The sequence below is a fragment of the Sapajus apella genome, unplaced genomic scaffold (assembly GCF_009761245.1).
Source record: "Sapajus apella isolate SASKATOON/1434 unplaced genomic scaffold, GSC_monkey_1.0 scaffold51, whole genome shotgun sequence".
Lineage (NCBI taxonomy): Eukaryota > Metazoa > Chordata > Mammalia > Primates > Cebidae > Sapajus > Sapajus apella.
Genome location: NW_022436991.1, coordinates 3,216,941 through 3,238,059, shown reverse-complemented (window position 1 = coordinate 3,238,059; position 21,119 = coordinate 3,216,941). Strand labels below are relative to the sequence as shown.

The following is a 21,119-nucleotide window of genomic DNA, read 5'->3' as shown; positions in this document are numbered from 1 at the left end:
ACACACACACACACACACACACACACACACACACACACACACACACAAAGTGGGTGGTCAGAGGTTTTAAAGGGAAGTGTGGGGGCGTGCGCACACAGACAAGATGAAGTCAGAAAGAAAATCTGCCGCGGTCTCCAAACCTCGAGACTGGTTCATTTTTTTTCTCCTTGGTGCAAGTTTATGGCACTGCTAGAATCATCACTCAACAGAAGGGACCCCTTGCTTGGGCCAGCATCCATTCCAGTCCTGGTTCTGGCTATGGAAGGATGTCCAGAGGGTAGATCCAGGCTGGGAGCGGTGGCTCATGTCTGTAATCCCAGCACTTTGGGAGGCTGAGGCGGCAGATCCCTTGAGATCAGAAGTTCAAGACCAGCCTGGCCAAGATGGTGCAATGTGTTTTAGTTTCCACTAAAAATACAAAAATTACCCACGTGTCATGGCTCATCCCTATAATCCCAGCTACTCAGGAGGCTGAGGCAGGAGAAGTGCTTCAACCCAGAAAGTGGAGGCTGCAATGAGCGGAGATCATGCCACTGCGCTCCAGCCTGGATGACAGAGTGAGAATCCATCACAAAAAAAAAAAAAAAAAAAAAAAAAAAAAAGGCAGTTCCAGCAGGACATGGTGGCTCACACCTGTAATCTCAGCACTTTGGGAGGCCAAGGCGGGAGGAAGGCGTGAGTCCAGGAGTTCGAGACCAGCATGGGCAACACAGTGAGACCCCATCTCTACAAAAAATATAAAAATTAGCCCAGACTGGTGGTATGCACCTGCAGTCCCAGCTACTTACGAAGCTCAGTGAGGAGGACCAGCTGAGCCTGGGAGGCAGAGGTTGCAGTGAGCCATGTTTGCACCACCGCACTCCAGCCTGGACAACAGAGCCAGACCCTGTCTCAAAAACAAAAAAGAGAGAGGGGGTAGTTCTTTCCACTGTACTATCCATTCAGAACCTTGAGTCACGAGCAGGCTCCCCAGTGTCCCCACCCCATCAAACTCAGAAATCCCTGTCACTCCACACTCACCACCTGGTCCTTGGGGTGGCCCTAAAGCTGTTTGTTCAATGGGGATAAGGTATCATGTACTCTCCAGAAATGACACTGGCCTTTTTCATGGGTATCAAGCAGATTCTGAGCCTCTATCTTGCTGGTACCCAAAGATGTCACAACATCAACAGCTCCAGCCAACAGGTGTGCAGAGGAAAGGGGACACGGAGTTACCACCATGCAAGTGGCTCTACCGTCAGTGCTAGCTTGTGACACTGAAGGGACACCCTCATCAAAGGAGTCTCAGGGCCTTTTTCCTCCCTGACCCCATCCCTTTCCGGTGAAACGGCCAACAGGCAGGCAGGGCCCAAAAGGGAAGGAGGAGGGAGGAGGACGAACAGGGCCCAAGGCTGAGAACTGCCCTTAAGCAAATGAACAGGACATGGGGCTTCCAAGCAGAATCCCATCAGGAATTTGCCTGATGGGGAAACTGAGGCTGAGCTCAGAGATAATACAGGCTAGACATCTCTGCCTTGTGTCCAAGATACATTTCATGTTTTTAGCAGAAGTATCACTCTACTGCGCAGGCTAGAGTGCAGTGGTGCCATCATAGCTCACTGCAGCCTCAAACTCCTGGGCCCAAGCCATCCTCCCACGTCAGCATCCTGAGTACCTGGGATTACAGGCATATGCTACCATTCCTGGCTAACTTTTAATTTTTTTCTTTTTAAGATGGAGTTTCAATCTTGTTGCCCAAGCTGGAGTGCAATGGCGTGATCCCGGCTCACCGAAACCTCTGCCTCCCGGGTTCAAGCGATTCTCCTGCCTCAGCCTCCCAAGCACCTCCCGGGTTCAAGCGATTCTCCTGCCTCAGCCTCCCAAGCACCTCCCAGGTTCAAGCGATTCTCCTGCCTCAGCCTCCCAAGCAGCTGGGATTACACACATGTACCACCATGCCCAGCTAATAGTTTGTTTGTTTTTTTTTTTTCTGTAGAAATGAAGCCTTGCCACGTCCCCTAGGCTGGTCTCGAACTCCTGGCTTCAAGTGATCCTCTTGCCTTGGCCTCCCAAAGTGCTGGGATTACACCAAGAAAATTTAACATATGGAAATTTCAGAAACACCTCTGTGTGCCCCCCTGTTATTCACAAGAGTCACGGAGTCACCCATAACCCAGGGACCAGCAAGAATGGCAGGGACTACAGCCTGGCCCACTGAATACCCAACAGTTACTCAGAGTGAAGAGAAGACACAGATGATGGTCAACAGGCAGGGTATGAACAGGGGAATGAAAGGGGCTAAAAGAAAGGTGACAATGGGGTGGGGCGCAGTGGCTCACGCCTGTCATCCCAGCACTCTGGGAGGCCGAGGCAGGTGGATCACTTGAGGTCAGGAGTCCAAGACCAGCCTGGCCAACATGGCAAAACTCCGTCTCAACTAAAAATACAAAAATTATTTGGGCGTGATGGTGCATGTCTGTAATTCCAGCTACTTGGGAGGCTGAGGCAGGAGAATTGCTTGAACCTGAGAGGTGGAGGTTACAGTGAGCTGAGATCGTGCCATTGCACTCCAACCTGGGCAACCGAGAGAGACCTTATCTCAAAAAAAAAAAAAAAAAAGTTAAGATGGTGGAATTCTAAGGCAGGCCAAGTCTTTAAGAGCAGAAACTCTAAGACCCAGCCTCCTTGGTTCAAATCCCAACTCTGCCTGCTAGGCTGTGCAAACTGGGGTGAGTTGCCAAATGTCTCTCAGGTTTCCTCATCTGGAAAATGGGCCAACAATAGTACTTATACTTCAGAGGACTGCTGTGAGAATGTAGTGACCAAAATACACCCAGAACATTGGGTATGCAGATTATTATTATATAAAAGCGTAGCTGTCATTACAGAGGAGATTAAAACCAGGGAGGGGGTGACTTGCCCACAATCACACCAAGGCTTCACTGCGAGAGGCACGAGGACCCAGGCACAGACCTCATTACACCACAGGGGCCTGTTCTGTACCCACTACCTCCATGGCTTCACAGGTAGACATTCACTTGTTTGGCTAAATCCCCTACAGTCTGACCTTCCCACCCCTACCCCCAGTGTGGTAGACAGAATAATGCTCCCCGAAACTGTTCACAGCCTGATCCCTGGAAGCTCTGAATATGTGACCTTAGGTGGTAAAGAGAGACTTTGCCTATGTGATTAAGGATCTTGAGATGAGGGGGTTATTCTGGATTAACCAGAAAGGCCCAGTGTAATCACAAACGGCCTTATAAGAGAAAGGCAGAGGGGTTCGAGACCAGCCCTGGCCACATAGAGAGACCTCATCACCACAAAAATTACAAAGATTATCCGGGTGTGACAGCACACACTATGTCCCAGCTACTTGGGAGGCTGAGGAGGAAGGATGCTTCAGTCTGGGGGGTGAAGGCTGCAGCGAGCCGTGGCTGTACCACTGCACTCCAGCCTGGGCAACAGAGCAAGACGTCTGTCGGCTTTAAATGCAGAAGAAGCTGTTGGCTTTGAAGGGGTAGGAAGGGGCCACAAGCCAAGAAATGCAGGCAGCCTCTAGAAGCTCGGAAAGGCAAGACAGTGGATTTTCCCCTGAAGCCTCAGGAGCGCAGCCCAGCGGACACTGATTTTTGTTGTTGTTGAGACCAAGTCTCATTCTGTTGCCCAGGCTGGAGTATAGTGGCGTGATCTCAGTTCACTGCAGCCTCCGCCTCCCGGAGTCAAGAGATTCTCCTGCCGCAGCCTTCCAAGTAGCTGGGATTACAGGCACCCGCCACCATGCCCAGTTAACTTTTGTATTTTTGGTAGAGATGGAGTTTCACCATGTTGGCCAGGCTGGTCTCAAACTCTTGACCTCAAGTAATATGTCTACCTCGGCCTCCCAAAGTGCTGGAATTGCAGGCATGAGCCACTGTGCTCAGCAGACACACTGATTTTAATCTGGTGAGGCCCACTGTGGACTTCAGAACTGGAAGATACTACATTCATGTTATGTAGGCCACTGAGTTCAGGGTGATGCGTTAAAAAACTCAATCCAGGCCGGGTGCGGTGGCTCACGCCTGTAATCCCAGCACTTTGGGAGGCCAAGGCGGGCAGATCACGAGGTGAAGAGATCGAGACCATCCTGGCCAACATGGTGAAACCCCGTCTCTACTAAAAATACAAAAAAAAAAAAAAAAAACTCAATCCATCCAGTCTCATAGCTGGGTTGCCCAGATTCCCCACTGGCTCTGTAAACTCTCAATGCGCACCTTCCCCTTCCCACAGTGGGAGGCACCAGGCCGAGATCCGTCCCCCTCAACCTTCCACCTTATCCCAGGCATCTGTCCGCCTACCCTGGGCTCAGAAGCACCCTTCCTCCTCTGGCTCAGACTTCTCTTTAAGCTGGTGAATGTGGCCAGCCCTAGGAGGGGGCGGGTCCTGTGGTCTCTGGGAGGGACAGTGTCAAGACAATGTCCCCTCCTGCCAATCATGCCCTCTTGGCTGGCTCCTTTCCTGAGGTCTCCTAAATGGTTTAATCTTTCCAGGCACGGTGACTCACACGTGTAGTCCCAGCACTCTGGGAGGTGAGGCAGGAAGATCATTTCAATCCAAGAGTTCAAGACCAGCCTGAGCAAAATGGCAAAACTGTCTCTTTAAAAAAAAAAAAAGAAAAAAAAAACAGCAGCTGGGCGTGATAGCTCACGCCTATAATCCTAGCACTTTGGAGGCCAAGGCAGGCGGATCACCTGAAGTCGGGAGTTCAAGACCAGCCTGACCAACATGGTGAAACCCCGTCTTTAAAAAATAAAAGAACATCTGGGTGTGGTGGCTCACGCCTGTAATCCCAGTACTTTGGAGGCAGAGGCGGGTGGATCTTCTGAGGTCAGGAGTTCGAGACCAGCCTGACCAATATGGTGAAACCCCATCTCTACTAAAAATACAAAAATTAGCCAGGCACGGTGGTGTGCACCTGTAGTCCCGGCTACTGGGGAGGCTGAGACAAGAGAATTGCTTGAACCTGGGAAGGCGAGGTTGCAGCGAGTCGAGATCGCAGCACTGCACTCCAGCCTAGGCAACAGAGCGAGACTCCATCAAAAAAAAAAAAAAAATTAGCAGGATATGCTGGTGCATACCTGTAGTCCCAGCTACTCACAGGGCTGAGGTGGGAGAGTCACTTGAGCCCAGGAGTTTGAGGCTGCAGTGAGCTGTGATCACGCCACTATACTCCTGCCTGGGTGAAAGAGCAAGACCCTATCTCAAAAATAAACAAATAAATAAATAAACAAAAAAATCAAAGCAAAATGCCCCTCCTGCCTTAGCCTGGGTCCTTCGCCCCCCCAGTGACCTGCCTCTCCTCCAAGTCCACCCTCCCTGTCAAGACACTTCCTGTTCCCGTCCTGTTCCCCAGGGATGGAGGGTCTGCACAAGAGCCTGTGGCTGCCCCACCCCTCAACCTCAAATGCATCAAACTGACCACAGTCCTCCCCTAGACTGAGTCCTCCCCCGAGTCCTCATGCATGAGAAGATGCTGCAGTCCTCTTCAAAAGCAGGGAGATGCAGCTAAAACCACACACAGACATATGATCGGGCGAGAAGTCACATGACATCACACAGCTGCTGATGGGATGAGGCGAGAGGGCCTCTGTAGCCTTCTGCCCCCAAACCCACGGCCCCACGTAGTCATGAGAAAACCTGCCACAGGGTACCGGGCCAGCACTCCTCAAAACTGTCAAGGTCACAGAAAACAAGAAAGAAAGTCCAAGAAACTGTCAGAGACCAGAGGAGAATGAATAGAGAGGTGACAACTAAATACAACACAGAACCAGCACAGAGGGCCGGAAGCGGTGGCGCACGCCTGTAATCCCACCACTCTGGGAGTCCGAGGTGGGCAGATCACGAGGTCAGGAGTTCGAGATCAGCCTGACCAACATGGTGAAACCCCGGCTCTACTAAAAATACAAAAATTAGCCAGGCATGGTGGCACGCACCTGTCATCCCAGCTACTCAGGAGAGAGAATCACTTGAACCTGGGAGGCGGAGGTTGCAGTGAGCCGAGATCGCACCACTGCACTCCAGCCTGGGTGGCAGAGCGAGACTCCATCTCAAAAGAAACAAACCCCAGCACAGAAAAAGCGTAGTTGGAAAAACTGGCAACATCCAAATAAAGCCTGGAGTTTGGTAAACGGTAACGCTGTGGTGTCAGAGACTCAGTTGCCGCCAATGTCCCGAAGTGAAGCAGACACTGGGTGACTGCGTATGGACCTCTCTGTATTAATTGTACTAATTTTCTGCACATCTAAAGCTCTTTTTTCTTTTTGAGACAGGGTCTCATTCTGTCACCCAATCTGGTGTGCAGTGGTGCAATCCTGGCTCACTGCCACCTCTGCCTCCCGGGTTTAAGCAATTCTCATGCGTCAGCCCCCTGAGTAGCTGGGACTACAGGCACGCACCACGCCAAGGGTGCAGATCTGGGTCCAACGTGGATGGACACCCAGAAGCTGTGCACCTGTGTCCCGTGGGGCAGATGAGCACGGAGGGCCCGGAGAGAGAGGGCGTATTACAGGAGACTTCACACCATGAGGTGGGCGCCAGCGCCTGGGTTTATGAGGGACCCCACAAATGGGGTTTCTGTTTCAAAAACCAGCAGTCCAAGAGCAACTTGAAAACCCCCCTCAACTCCTGCCAAGAAGGAAAGTTCAGAGTCTAAATATAAGCTTCAAAACCTAGAATTCCAAGAGAGCCACCCACCACAGAAGTCACCCCAACAAGCTGTCGTCAGCGTAACACACATCAAAGGACTCACAGCCCACAGTCAAGGGTGTCTTCTCCCGAGAACACAATAAAACCCCAGTCTCCATAACTTCTGGTGTTGCATAACCCTGACCCACAGCCTCTGTAAACATCCCCCTGAAAAAAACTTAACCTTTATCTTTTCTTTTTTCTTTCTTAAATTGAATTCTGTTTTACAATCAGGGTCTCACTTTGTTGCCGAGGCTGCAGTGCAGTGGCGCCATCATAGCTCACTGCAGCCTCGAACTCCTGCGACCGAGTGATCCTCCCACTTCAGCCTCGCAAGCAACTGGGACTCCAGGCACACACCATCATGACTAGCTAGTTTTTTACCTTTTAAATTTTTGTAGAGATGGGATCTCACTATGTTGCCCAGGCTGGCCTCAAGTGATCTTCCCAAAAGCGCTGGGATTACAGGCATAAGCCACTGCACCCAGACTTAATCTTTTTCTAAAATCGATCCTGACCATGTGTGGTGGCTCACACCTGTAATCCCAACGCTTTGGGACACCAAGGCAGGTGAATCACTTGAGGTCAGGAGTTCGAGACCAGCCTGGCCAACAAAGTGAAACCCCATCTCTACAAAAAATACAAAAATTAGATGGGCATGGTGGTGGTATATGCCTGTAGTCCCAGCGACTTTGGAGGCTGAGGCAGGAGAATTGCTTGAACCTGGGAGACGGAGGTTACAATGAGCTGAGATCGCACCACTGCTCTCCGGCCTGGGCGACAGAGCAAGACTCTGTCTCTAAATTAATTAATTAAATCGATCCCATATTCCTCTCTGCTTACAAACTGACAAAAAAAAAAAAAAAAAAGAAAGGAAGAAAAGGAAAAATGGAAAGGAAAGGAGAAATAAAATGCTTGTATCTACATCTGTGGTTCTGCCTTGTCCCAGGGTAAGAAGAGTTCAACACGGGGCTGATGGCAGCTCCATCCCACCACCACGATTTGTTGCTTCAAAGCCTCTGAGGACTTGGACACCAGCAGAACCCAGTGTGCAAGAATTCAGTGTAAAGTAAGAGTTAACAGTTTCCTTGGGCGCCTCCTCTGAGTGAGGTAAACAGGGCAAGCCATCTGCTCTGGTGATAAATATCTACCTCATTTGGGAGTCTTTTATTTGCTTACTTCCTTCGTTCTGACCAAATTCCAGATGACTACAGGTAGTCTAACTGTCGTGTCTTTGAAAATTCCAGAAAACAGCAATCTTGCCTTTAGCAAGACTTACGGGTATCGTGGGAACGGGGTGGCGGCGGACATTACCTGCTACACGCGTTTCAGGGCTGTTTCACATCCCCTGGCGGACACCACATGATCTAGCCCTTGATGACATATGCCTTCCTCCTGTATCCTAATTGCTTCCTGTCTGCAAGTTAGGTTCTATTAATATTTCCCTAACTGGACCATATTACATTACCACCCCCCAGGGGAAGTGATAAGGTCTATATTTCTCCACCAGGCCTTGGGAAAGATATGCACAATTGACATCCTTGCAGAGCTGAAGCCTCCTGTGCCCACCCGGTACATCTATCCCATCCATGACTGGGGTATCTCTGGCATCAGCTCATTAGAAGTATCTTTTTTTTTGATACAGAGTCTCGCTCTGTCACCCAGGCTGGAGTACAATGACTCTATCTTGGCTCACTGCAACCTCAGCTTCCCAGGTTCAAGTGATTCCCCTGCATCAGCCTCCCAAGCAGCTATTACAGGCGCTCGCCACCACGCCCAGCTAATTTTTGTACTTTTAGTAAAGACAGGGTTTCCCCATGTTGGTCAAGCTGGTCTCAAACTCCTGACCTAAAGTGATGAGCCGGCCTCAGCCTCCCGAAGTGCTAGGATTATAGGTGTAAGCCATCGCACCCGGCCAGAAGTGTCCATTTTTTAAGTAAGACAACACAAATCTTCGTCACTTACAAATTCCAAATAATATGCGTAGATACTCCCCTTCCAGGAGATGCAATTTTATTTTATTTTTTGAGACAGAGTTTCACTTTGTCACCCAGGCTACAGTGCAGTGGTGCCATCATAGCTTACTGTATCCCCGCCCTCCTGGGCTGAAGCAATCCTCCTACCTCAGCCTCCCAAGTAGCTGTCACTGCAGGTGCCCATCAACAAGCCCAGCTACATTTCTAGTTTTTGGAGAGATGGGGTCTTGCTCATTCCACTCCTTCCAGGCTGGATTGCAGTGGCTTGATCAGAACTCATTGCAGACTTGAACTCCTGGGCTCAAGCAATCCTCCCACCTCACCCTCCTGAGTAGCCGGGACTACAGGTACGCGCCACCACGCCTAGCGATTTTTTTAAACTTTCCGTAGAGACGGAGGTCTCACTATGTTGTCCAGGCTGTTCTTAAACTCGTGGGTTCAAGCAATCCACCTGCCTCAGCCTCCAAAAGTGCTGGGATTACAGGCATGAGCCACGGTACCCGGCAGGAGGTGGAACTTAATCTCTCCCTTTGCTCTCCCGGCTGTGGGCTGGACTCTGTAACTCCCTTTCAAAGAACAGTCAATGAAAAGGGAAAGAGAGTAAACTCTAAGCGAGAAAACCCAGCAAATACCCCCTCTCAGACCTTGATATTAATTAACATCAGGAATACTTTACTCTCTCCCTTGATGTTACTACTTCACTCCCTCCCTTGATATTAACATCAGGAATGTCATGTGCATATCACGTGCCCTCCAATGTGACAGAATGAGATGGACACTTCACCTCCCTGGTCCTCTCCCAGGATCCAGAACCCACAACCCCAGTGTAATCATGAGAAAAACATCAGCAAACCCTGATTTGAGGGAAATTCTACAGAATCCCTCATCAGTACTCTTTAAAAAGTATCAAGGTCATGAAAAACAAAGCAAGGCTGAGAAATTAACACAGCCACGGAGGCTGAGGAGACAGGACAACTAAACGCAATGTGGGGCTGGGCGCAATGGCTCACGCCTGTAATCCCAGCTCTTTGGGAGGCCAAGGCAGGTGGATCACCAGAGATGAGGAGTTCAAGACCAGCCTGACCAACATGGCGAAACCCCATCTTTACTAAAAATACAAAAACCAGGTGGGTGTGGTGGTGCGTGCCTGTAATCCCAGCTACTTGGGAGGCCAAGGCAGATTGCTTGAACCCTGGAGGTGGAGGTTGCAGCTAGCTGAGATCGCACCATTGTACTCTAGCCTGGGCAACAAGAACGAGACTCCACCTCAATAATAAAATAAAATAAATAAATGCAATGTGGTACCCTGGCCCAGAAAAAAAGGACATCAGTGGGAGAACTGGGAACTCCAAATTAAGTCTAGAGTTTGGTGAACAGTAACATACCCACATCAGTTTCTTAGTTTGACAGATATACTGCGTGATGTATAAGATGTTAACACTAGGGAAAGCCAGGAACTGGGTGACGAACTCCTGTATTAACTTCGGAGCTTTCTTGCAAATCAAATATTATGCCAAAATTAAAAGTTTGTTTAAATACCTTCAGGGATCGAACTCATAAATGAGTCAAATAGGTGTTGGGGCTCAGGACATACCACCCCAAAATATGACTGTAGGAGAATAGAATAGATGACCTCAGGATCTACTTTTTTTTTTGAGACAGAGTCTCACTTTAATACCCAGGCTGGAGTGCAGTGGCGCCATCTCAGCTCACTGTAACCTCTGCCTCCCAGGGTCAGGCAATTCTCCTGCCTCAGCCTCCTGAGTAGCTGGGATTATAAGCATACATCACCACGCCCAGCTAATTTTGGTATTTTTAGTAGAGATGGGGTTTCACCATGTTGTTGAGGCTGGTCTCGAACTCCTGATCTCGTGATCCGCCCGCCACGACCTCCCAAAGTGCTGGGGTTACAGGCGTGAGCCACTGTACCCCGGCCAGGATCTATTTTTTTTTTTTGGCATATTTTGAACTGGTTATTCTGAGAAACTGCATACACAGGAGTAGCTCTGAAATGCTGTCCTTTGTCTACAGGTTGAGTATCCCAAATGTGAACATCCACAATCTAAAGCTTTTTGAACACAGACATGATGCTCAAAGGAAATGCTCATTGGAGCATTCTGGATTTGGGATTTTTGGACTAGAGACGCTGAACCAGTGAAGTAGAATGCAATATTCCAAAATTTGAAAAAAATCCAAAATCTCAAACATTTCCGGTCCCAAGCATTCAAAGAAGAGAAACTTGATCTATGTAAAAGAAAGTGACTATCATAGTAAGCTCATCAGCCAGGGAAGATCTTTTTTTTTTTTTTTTTTTTGAGACGGAGTTTCATTCTGTGGCCCAGGCTGGGGTGCAGTGGTGTGATGTCGGTTCACTGCAACCTCTGCCTCCTAGGTTCAAGCAATTCTCCTGCCTCAGCCTCACAAGTAGCTGGGATTATAGGTGCCCACCACCACACCCGGCTAAGATTTGTATTTTCAGTAGAGACCGGGTTTCAACATGTTGGCCAGGCTGGTCTCAAACTCCTAACCTCGTGATCCATCCTCCTTGGGCTCCCAACGTGCTAGGATTATAGGCATGAGCCACCGTACCCAGCTGGAAGATCTTAACTTAGGAGAGGAGACTGAAGGTTGACACCTGGTCACAAGCCATTACCTGTTCTTCTCAGGGCTACTCTGAGACACCTTTTATCATCCAAGAGACTTTTTATCTGCATAACAAGACAACTTGTGTTCACCATACATTTCTTCCCCTCACCCTTCCATAACCTATCACCTCTCTCTCCAGGGGCCCCAAGCCCCTATTCCTTTTTTTTTTTTTTTTTTTTTTTGAGACAGGGTCGTGGTCTGTCACCCAGGCTGGAGTGCAGTGGCACTATCTCAGCTCACTACAGCCTCAACCTCCCAGGTTCAAGCGATCCTCCTGCCTCAGCCTCCAGAGTGGCTGGGACTACAGGCATAAGCCACCATGCCTGGCTAATTTTTTTTTTTTTCTTTTTTTTTTGAAACAGTCTTGCTCTGTTGCCAGGCGCCATGCTAGAGTGCAGTGGCATGATCTCGGCTCACTGCAACCTCCACCTCCCAGGTTCAAGCAATTCTTCTGCCTCAGCCTCCCGAGTAGCTGGGACTACAGGCACACACCACCACACCCAGATAATTTTTGTATTTTTTAGCAGAGACGGGGTTTCACCATGTTGACCAGGATGGTTTCAATCTCTTGACCTCGTGATCCACCCGCCTCGGCCTCCCAAAGTGCTGGGATTACAGGCGTGAGCCACTGCGCCCGGCCAATTTTTGTATTTTCTGTAGAGACAAGGTTTTGCCATGTTGCCCAGGATGGTCTTGAGCTCTTTGGCTCAAGTAATCCGCCTGCCTTGTCCTCTCCAAATGCTGGGATTACAGGCATGAGCCACCAAGCCCAGACCCCTATTCCTTTTCTGTAGCTCAGGCACACTATATAAACTTCAGTCATCTGACCTTGCTTTGAGTTCCACTTTCTGTGGGACTCCACTATGTATGCATGGAATAAATCTGTATGTCTTTTCATCTGTAATCTGTCTGTCATCAGTTTATTTCATAGACTCAATTATGGTACCTTCAGAAGGCAGAAAGAAAGTCTTCCCTCTCCCCTACGCAGGCCAAGAGTAAAAAAAATTATAAGGTGAAATGGAATAGGCAGGTCTTACCCCAAAGCACTCAAGTTCAATTTAAAAAAACAAACAGTGAGTGCTTTGGGGTGAGGCTCATGCCTGTAACCCCAACACTTTGAGAGGCTACGATGGATGAACCACTCGACTCCAAGAGTTGGAGACCAGCCTGGCCAACAGGGTGAAACTCTGTCTACACACACACACACACACACACACACACACACACACACAAAATTAGTGTGGTGGCTGAGGTGGAAGGATGGGTTGAGCCTGGGAGGGGGGCTGAGGCTGCATGGAACTATGCTCACGCCACTGCACTCCAGCCGGGGCAACAGAGCAAGACCCTATTTAAAAATCAATCAATAAATAAAGTATATTTTGGTTAAATGCCAAAGATTAAGGAGGGAAAGTTTCTGATATTTCTAATTGATGAGATGAAAAATTAATTTAAAAAAAAAGCCAGGCACAGTGGCTCACACCTGTAATCCCAGCACTTTGGGAGGCCGAGGCGGGTGGATCACCTGAGGTTGGGAGTTTGAGACCAGTCTAACCACCATGGAGAAACCCCATCTTTATTAAAAATATGAAATTAGCCGGATGTGGTGGTGCATGCCTGTAATCCCAGTTACTCAGGAGGCTGACGCAGGAGAATCACTTCAACCCGGGAGGCGGAGGTTACGGTGAGCCACGATCACACCATTACACTTCAGCCTGGGCAACAAGAGCAAAACACCATCTCAAAAAAAAGATACCTAGGATTTCAGCAAAAGAACAGGTTTTGAAGGAACGTCCCAAACTCTGCCCAGCTGAATGCATATTTATGCCTGTCCACAAGCCTGCACTGCCTTCAAAAAGTATTTCACAACTTCCACAAAGGAAGGACAACAAAAATGAGCTCACAGAAGGTAAAGAACTGAGGCTGCTGGAAGTTAGAAAGGGGAAGGGAAGAGAGGATAGAGAGAGGTTGGCTAATAGATAGAAAGTTACAGTTCCGTGGGAGGAGTGACTTCTGTTCCTAGAACTGTAGGGTGAGTATGGTTAACGATGATTCAGTGTTTATTTTCAAAAAACTCAAAGAGAGAATTCTGAAAGTTCACAACACAAAGAAATGATAAGTGTTTGAGGCGATTAACATGCCAATTACCCTTTGATCAATTACACATTGGAGACATGTATGAAAATATCACTCTTTATCCCATAAATGTGTATGATTATTACGTGTCAACTAAAAATAAAAGAGAAAAATGGTCAATGGCTTTTTAAAGGGTTTGAAAATAAGAGCAAGATAGAGTGAAATATCTATTTCACTCACAACTGGAAAAAAAGAAAGAAAAAAAAAAAACTCCCCACAAAGCTTTAGCCACATGTGGGTGGTAAACTCTTCTAAAAATATATTCTCAAGCTATGTATAGAGCTGTTTCCTACATTTCGGTATCAGATCGACACAGAAAAGGGCAAGGCCTTCAGAAAGATAAAGCAGCTTTTTAACCACCAACTTAATCCTCGAAGATCAATTCTTCCAGGAAGAAAAAGGAGAAAAATTCAATTCTGCTCCGATCTCCACCTCCCAGCCTCCAAAAAGAAACACTAAGCTAGGTCCATGAATATGTATATTGCAGAAATGACCCCAGAATAAAAAAGGGATTCCTTAGGCAAAAGAAGGGCACTCACATGCAAATTGTCAGGTCTCCTAAGAAAACAGCCTAGTTTGTAAACAAGATAGAGAACCAGCTGCGAGGGTCAAAAAGGTCTGGTCTTTTAGGGTCTCCGGAGAAAATCGTTATTTCCAAAGTGGATCCTGACTATAATCAACCCTCAGAAACTATCCAAATTGCACACTTATTACATTTACTATTGCTTAAAAGTTTTAAACTAAGGACCGTCGACTGGCAGGTTTTAAACTACACCAATTCTGCAACGCAGTTTTTGCTGTCACAGAATTTAACCTGCATGTTATTCCTGTAAATGTCCAAGGTGAACGTTGCTTCTTAAGCCATAAATGGTAAGGAGGAAGGATTTAGACAAAAGGGGAAACCCGGACCACCAGCTCTCTTTGGGAAAGGAAGCGAGAAATTGGCCTTCGGTGATTTGATCCCAAACAAATTCCAATTTCAGTAGACCTCAGCAGAAGTACAGAAGCTCAGGGTGAAATATTTCAGAGAAATGTTTGCCAATTCCATCTTCTGAGCTCAGGCTGTTTCTGCAGGGTGGTATGTCCCACAAGTCAAAGATAAAGTTACCACAATCTCAAAGCCAGGTTCAAGTATAGCGTAACGACAAAGCACAGTGATTTGTGGGACGGAAAGTGACTCCATCGGGGGAGTTAGGCTGCTCCCCCACAATCAGAGTGGGCAATTTTCCTCTGGATTCTTGGTGAAACCACATCCCCCGTTTCCACATGAATGACAGTTTTTCATCAAACAGTGCAATGCGATCATTAATAAGGCTGAGACTGCATTAGGATACAAAATTGTATGAACCCTGATGACAATTTCATAGACAGCAGGCATAATGACAGGAGACAGAGGCTGCCAGAAAAGGCCAGCCAGTGGTAGGCGTTTCACTCTCACTACGAGATTATGCCTTTCTTCTTTATCTTTCACACCTTCTTTAGTATTTTTTTAAATAAAAAAATTTGACCTATCAGTGCATCATCTAGGAATAACCTCATGGATTCAAGGTTAAGTCAAGTCATCATTAAGCTCTTAAACTTACCTGTGGCACACGGTCAATTAATTCTAAGGCTCCATGAGCTAAATAGCTTAAATTCTCCAACGTTATTTTCTCTGGAGCCTCGGGCTCTGGATCCTGGTATATTAACTGCTACCTACTACAAGGTGAGCAGGGAAATTACCATCACATACATCCTCCAGAATAGTTCCTTTCTTGTGTTCATGCCTTAAGCTGTATGAAATTACACAATTCTCCTGAAATAACCTGTAGCCAAAGGACAAGTTCATTAACTTCAAAGCTGTGGTCACCTGTCTCCAGAGTGTCAGTCAAGACAGGCTCAAACAACAAGATAAAATTATGAGAACCCTGGAAAACGCCACTTGACCTCAAATAACAATTCTTAGGCAAGTAAGCATCAGTCAAGTTTAGAACAGGCTATGGGTGGCCAAACCCGCCAGCGATATGTCACAGAACTAAAGAAGCGTATGTACCTGAGAAACCGCCTCACCCATGGGGCTATTTTCACTGCTATAAAAATGAAAACAAATAGAGGACAAGTCACAGTGCCAAGAATCCAGGACTTCCTCTTGTAGATCCTCTTTTTTCCACCCTCGCTGTAGCTCTAGGGAAATTCCTCTTCATTGGGAGAAGTGTCAGTCACGGAAGGCACCAGCCCATTCTCAAAGTGCTATTATACATCTTTGAGCAGTGAGGATGGGTAATGTCAGCAAAACATGCACCGTTTAAATTCACTTAGGCTGGAAACGCCTTCCAGCTCCTTCCTCTCAGTGGATTTTTCCATTTACTGTCTTCAACCACCTGGGCTTGTCTGTACCTTCTCCACAGCTCTGCTGAGACCCTCCTGTTTGTTTGAACTATGTCCACATGTCCCTTCTGCCACATGTGCCCAGGCCCGTTTTTCCACAACTTTTTCTCACTTAGCTGCCTCCTTTCCACTGGTCTCAAGCCCTTTCCGGAGTTACAAGGGCATTAGCAAGCAAGAGCTTTTTCGCCTGTGTGTATTTCTACTTTCTATCCATTGCGTAAACCCCTCAGGACCAGGAGCCATTTCTTCTGCATCCTTTACATGGCAAGGGTAGCACTTTATTTCTCGGCAGCCAGCCCATAAAAGGAACCGAACTAACAAAGACAAACGTATTCACCAAAGACAGTGAATTACTTCAATTTTAGAGACAAGAAACTGGCCAGGTGTGGTGGCTTACGCCTGTAATCCCAGCACTTTGGGAAGCTGAAGCAGGTGGATCACTAGAGGTCAGAAGTTGGAAACCAGCCTGAAAAACATGGCGAAACCCTGTCTCTACTAAACATGCAAAAATTAGCTGGGCATGGTGGCACCCGCCTGTAATCCCAGCTATTTGGGAGGCTGAGGCAGGAGAATCACCTGAATCCCCGACGGGGTCGGGGGTGGGTTGCAGTGAGCCAAGATCACACCACTGCACTCTAGCCTGGGTGACAGAACAAGACTCTGTCTCAAAAAAAAAAAAGGAAGAAAGAAATTGATCCTACAACTTAGATCAATCACCCAGTCACTTAATCTGTGAAAACATTACAAAGATACTTTCTTAAACGTGAATAAAAGCATCTATTATTCATGCCTCCAAGTAACAGGAAAGAGGGAAGATGGACCTCCCTCACGGTAGATAGACAATTAAATGTTTCTTGGAGAGTGTGGTACGCATTTAGTTCCCAGAGCAAGGGCTGGTGGAGAAGAAAGCCAAGTGAAACATGGGTGTTATTCTATGCCAGGTAAAGCAAGTCACACGCCATCTAGATCCTGCTCCAACTGATAAAACCAAAACACTGGTGGAATTCCAGATACCAGCTTGCACTTCTCTCTGCAGGCATCTGGGTTAGTCCTAAATAGGAAGTCCTAAAAAGAGCCACTCTGAGAAGGCAGGGGGTGAGAGGGCAGATGAGGCAGCCAAGCACACATTACCGCAAATCATGACTTTAAAGAGGACCCCAACCTGGGCTTCAGGTCTTTGATCCAGCATCAGTTCACTAGGCCAAGAGGGAGTTATCCTCTCTGGGAAGATTGGTAAGAGCTTGGAAGGCTCCGTGGCTTCCAGAAACTGTAGATTTCCCAGTGACCACTGCCCAGTCCAACAGCCAGTGACATCAACTCCACTCTTGGGAAGTAGAAAACCAGTGAAGGTCCAACTAGCCTAGTCCCTGAAGCATGCCTGGCCCTTCCAGAACACACACCTTTTTCCTATCACCCTGATCCCGAAGAGCTTCGGGCAGACCACCAACTGACCACTTAGATCCACAGTGACGTGCAAAGCAAGGCGGGGAGGGTATTTGCCTAACTTGGCAGGGAGGAACGAGGTCCACTTCTGCCACCAGTCACCAGCTGGTCCCACCAACACCTAGCCAGCACCTGCGGTGGACGGTGAGCGGCGTCTGGGCCCAGAGCTGGGTGCCGTGAGCAGTGAAAGGACCCCTGCGCCCGCGGGGTGCCCACCTTACCCCACGGGGAGGGGCAGGGCCTGCGGACCACGCTCCGCTTCGCTCTCTAGTTTCACCTCCCCAGGATGTCCCAGGGCCTCGGGTGTCCGTCCCGGATCTTGCGGGCAACCCCCGGGGGCGGGCGAAGAAACGCGGATACCCGCGCCCGGAGAAGCCAAATGTATGCAAACAGCGTTCGGGAATTCGTTGGGGTTTTGTTTTGCTTTTGTTTCTGAAGCCCTGGGTGGTATTTCTGGAACTCTCAACCTGAGTCACTAGAGCGAATCGCGCCTTTTTCTGAAAAACCTCCTCTTGGGGAGGGGGACGCGGCGGGCCGCAAGGGGCGCGCGTTCGGGTGGAGGCCAGACGACCCCGCCACGCGCGATCCGGCCACTCCGGGGCGCAGGAACTGAACCCAACCGGAGACGCGGCCGCGACCAGCGCCGGGAGGACCGACCCCGCCCCGGCCGGGCCCCCACGCCCTCCGCCGCCGCTTGATGCCCGCGACCCGCCCCGCGCCGCCGGGGAGCTCCCTAGCCGAGGGTGCGGTGCCGGGGACCCCCGGCAGGTGCGGGCGCCACGGACCCCCCCGCTGTCCCTCGCTGCCCCCCGCGCCCCGCTCCCGGCCCGCGCCGCACTCACCGCCGCCCGCGCCGACTGTCGAGCCGGGAGGTCTGAGCTGGCAGCGCTGGCGCCCCGGGAAAAGGGCCGGGCGGCGGGGACGGGGGCGGGGGCTGGACCCGGCGGGGCGGAGCGCGGCCGGCTCGGGCTTCCGGCTTCTCCCGCCCCCGCGGCCGGCACCTGGGCCCCAGACCCGACCGAGGCCCCTTCCCTGCCTCACTCTGATCGCCCCCAAGCTCCACCCCACACCCCGCTCGCTCGCCACCCCGACGCCCCAAGTCTCACCCGCCAGACGCCTCGCGCCGCCCTCTCTCCCCCATCTCCGATTCTCCCCCTGCCTTTTGGTGCCAGCACCCCCGCCCCGCCCCCGACAGCCGGACCCTCCCTCCGGATATGCCGCTGGCGGCTCTCCCCACTCCCCCCTCACCACTTGCAGGCGGCGGGACCACCTACCTCGACCCCGGACCCCGCGCTGGGGCGCTCCCAGCCCTCTGGGGGGCGGCTCTTCTCTTCCTGTAACTCTACAGACGCGACCCGACAGCCCCAGACACTCCCTGTGCCTTCGGGCAAGTTACCCACTCTCTGAGCTCGGTTTCCTGTCGGCAAAATGGGCGCAATCGCAGTCCCCGTCTCGTAAGAGCGACTGGGAGTTAACTGGGAAGACGGGGGTGAAGTGTCAGCACGGGGTAGATGTTAGGTAAGACGTATCAGCTGCCTCTCGGCTCTGTGCCCCCAGGGTGGCCGGTGGCCCCACGTAGATCTTTCCCAGCCATCACTGAAAGTTCTGGAAATCAGTAGCTCCTGTTTCCACATCTGCCCCTAAATGGGTGCCATCTGCCCGTCTGCTTGGAGCCCCATCGGCCGGCTGCAGTGATAACAGCAGCCTGGATCCAGAAGGCTCTCTGGGAAATCATTAGAGGGAATTAAGAAGCATGCCTGGCTTTGAGAGTACACAGGGCGGGGAGATGGGCAGAACCCTGATGTGGCCATCCAGAGACAAACGCCTTTTGGACAGGGAGCTTCCGAGCCCCTCCGGTGCCCAAACCCCATGACTTTAACCTGAGATCTTCAAGATACTGAAGCCCAGATAGGGAGTGTGGTTTGTCCTGGGTCCCGCAGCAAAGTGTCCCCAGCCCCAAGTTCTTGCCACATTTCGCCATGTCCTCTGACGCGCCGCCCGCAGCTGTGGATGAGTTACCAAGATGGAGGGGATTTCAAAGTTCTCCCAGACATAGGAGGTTGCCACGTAGATGTTATTAGTGCGGGCAACCTTTTATTGCTTTTAAAACATGAACGGTGCGGGTGCGGTGGCTCATGCCTGTAGACCCAGCACTTTGGGAGGCCGAGGCTGGAGGATCGCCTGAGCCCAGGGGTTCAAGACCAGGTTGGACAACATAGTGAGACTCCATCTCTATAAAAAAAATTTTTTTTTAATTAGCTGGGATTGGTAGCAGGCATGTGCCTGCTACTGAGGAGGCTGACGTGGGAGGATTGCTTGAGCTCAGGAGGTTGAGGTTGTAGTGAGCTGTGATCAAGACATTGCACTCTAGCCTGGGTCGCAGAGCAAGACACTCTCTCTAAATAAATAAATAAAGGAAATTGGATTATGCCCAACCTCTGCCATTCTCCATTCCCATTATGCCCAACCTCTGCTATTCTCCATTCTCATGGCTTGCAAATGTAAGGGTTATTATCCTGACATTAAAACAGAACATCACAGACCATCGCTAGGCAGACATAACACCTTGGGAAAATCTCGCAGAGAAAAATGTTCAAGAAACATCCCTGTGTGAATGTTTTTCTTCCTTTCTCTCTCTACCTCCCTCCCACCCTTCTCTCCTTCCTGCCTTCCTTCCTTCCTCCCTCCCTCCCTTCCTTTCTTCCTTCTTTCCTTCCTTCCTGTAAAACACAGTAGCAAGCCTGAATTTTCTTCTGTCCTTTACTGAATACTACCACATCTTCATTTGTTTTTCTACTGCTGAGCAGCAACAAGAGGCGGCTTTGTGTTTTTATCCATCCTAACCACTTACCACAGCTGTGAGCTTGCAGTTATTTATGGGGAGAGCTATAAAACTGTAACTCTTTTCTTTGATCTCCCAAAAAACCACAGATTGAATCTCCAACCCAAGGCTCCCAACCAGGGGATAAAAGTGAACTGGGCCACATGATTATCTTGATAGACAGAAAAAAACATTTGTCAAAATCCAACAATGCTTTTATGATGTAAAAAAAAAAATACCCAAAATAGAAATAGAAGGGAATTTCCTCAACCTCAGGGCATCTATAAAAATCCCATAGAATATGACACACTTAATGATAAAAGACTGGATATTTTTCCCCCTAAGAATAGGAACAAGCCAAGGTGCCCACGCTGTCACTTCTGTCCAACATTGTCTTGGAGGTTATGGCCATTGCAATTAGGCAAGAAAAATAAAAGCATCCAAATTAAAAAGGATAAAGTGAAGCTATCTCTATTCACAGATGATTTCGTCCTGTATGTAAAAACCCTATAGAATGGACTGGATGCAGTGGCTCACGCCTGTAATCCAAGCACTTTGGGAATCCAAGGCAGGTGGATCATGAGGTCCGGAAGTCAAGAGCAGCCTGGCCAAGATGGTGAAGCCCCGTCTCTACTAAAAATACAAAAATGGCTGGGCGCAGTGGCTCACGCCTATAATCCCAGCACTTTGGGAGGCTGAGGCAGGTGGATCACAAGGTCAAGAGATCGAGACCATCCTGGTCAACATGGTGAAACCCCGTCTCTACTGAAAATACAAAAATTAGCTGGGCATGGTGGCGCGTGCCTGTAATCCCAGCTACTCGGGAGGCTGAGGCAGGAGAATTGCTTGAACCCGGGAAGCGGAGGTTGCAGTGAGCCGAGATCGCGCCATTGCACTCCAGCCTGGGCAACAAGAGCAAAACTCCATCTCAAAAAAACAAAAGAAAAAATACAAAAATTGGCCAGGCATGGTGGCGAACGCCTGTGATTCCAGATACTCGGGAGGCTGAGACAGAGAACTGCTTCAACCCAGGA

At 49.4% G+C, this 21,119-nt stretch overlaps 1 protein-coding gene across 2 annotated transcripts in view; it reads right to left on the bottom strand.

Annotated features, from left to right (window-relative positions):
• The window catches only part of LITAF (lipopolysaccharide induced TNF factor), a 41,294-nt gene extending 22,613 nt beyond the window's left edge, over positions 1–18,681 (bottom strand). Inside the window, exon 1 of one of the 2 annotated variants that reach the window (XM_032242755.1) lies at positions 18,539–18,681. The gene's annotated coding sequence lies outside the window, so the exon portion shown is untranslated. Of the gene's footprint in view, positions 1–18,106; positions 18,197–18,538 lie in introns of those variants that run through there. The other variant, XM_032242754.1, reaches the window with a different exon arrangement.
• Between the last annotated feature and the right edge of the window lie 2,438 nt (positions 18,682–21,119).